This window comes from Phytophthora parasitica, assembly GCF_000247585.1.
Source record: "Phytophthora parasitica INRA-310 unplaced genomic scaffold supercont2.21, whole genome shotgun sequence".
In the NCBI taxonomy this organism is placed as follows: domain Eukaryota; phylum Oomycota; class Peronosporomycetes; order Peronosporales; family Peronosporaceae; genus Phytophthora; species Phytophthora nicotianae.
This window is the reverse complement of record NW_008649007.1, coordinates 1,050,802-1,052,217: the sequence shown is the minus strand read 5'-3', so window position 1 is coordinate 1,052,217 and position 1,416 is coordinate 1,050,802.

The following is a 1,416-nucleotide window of genomic DNA, read 5'->3' as shown; positions in this document are numbered from 1 at the left end:
TTGATATTGATATTTCAGGGAACCAGTGGTCGCAGTTTTCCCAAGGCTACAGCGTCGAGATTACTTCATCAGCGGTACCTGACAACAAGATTGTGGGAAAAGGGAAATGTATGTAGCTTGATTTACTGTTTCAGTTTCGTTGATCATCACTTCCCCAGGTTGAGGCAAAGTCCGAACCACCTTGGCTCGTGACCGATCCTTTATTTCCCTCAGCTTTTCGACAGCACGTCTCTTGTCGTCATCCGTCGCTGTCGGACAATCACGAAGCCAATGCGAGTCTTGACAGACCCAGCATCCAGTCTTGGGTGACTTTGACTCCTTCCTCTGGGGCTGAGACCCGATATTATTCGTTAGTGAACTCGGCTGAGCGCCGTCTCTACGGGCTTCCACAGCCGTATGCAGTTCCCCACTACCGGTTTTAGTCTTCGTTTCATTGTGACTAGGCGTTCGGTTAGCTCCAGATTTGGATCTGCGCTCCATCGACAGCAAGTAATACTTGTGCTGAACCCGTGCCTCTCCTTAATGATGTTAAAGAGCATGAAATCGTTTCTCTTCGCCCCTCTGCACTCATACTTGCAATTCGCTTGACATCATCACGTACCATACGAGGCTCGAGATTGTCGATCATGATGGTGCACCGTAGCTTCATGCGATCAGCAAAACCCTCTGCATCTGGGTCTCCGACACCGAGTATCTTTCCTAAACCATGGTTCTCAATAATGGAGGAGAAATCACTGTAGTAGCGTAGTACACGAGCATCGATATCATCTTCTGCTAAGTCGATCTTCAACTTCTTGAACAACTCGTCCAAGTCGGGGATCTGCTCGTTCTTTACGGTACCAATGCGCTGCTTAATCAGTATGAGAAGCTCCTCACCGCTGACGTTATCCACAGCCTTCCGTAACTCGTAGAGGCATACCACCTCCAGCACCTTCCGGTCGATTGAGGACTTTACTGGTTTCATCACGGTCTCGGGTCGTTCACGGCTCTCGAAACAGCGTTGTCGAATAGTTTCCTCGTACTGGTCACGTGCTTGGTTCCATTTGACCAATGCATCGTCGCCTTTACGAACTCAAATACCGGTTGGTTCACAGACTTCAGTAGTAATTAAGTCCTATTACGTGTACGTTTTTTTAACCTAGTCACCTAACCATATTTAAAACCCTTTTCCTTTATACTTTATGTTATAAAATCTCCAAAAATCTCCAAAAATCTCTAAAAATCTCCAACAATCACCTAAACTCACTTAAACAATTCAAAACTATCTAACCTAACCTAAACCACCAGTCTCATATCTCATACACGTTAAAACTTCTATTAGCCTAATCATATCGCCAAACCCCCTTCTAATCCTCATACCCAACGCTTCAATTTTCGTATAAAAAGTGAGTCCATCTTAAGCGAAAAAATATATAA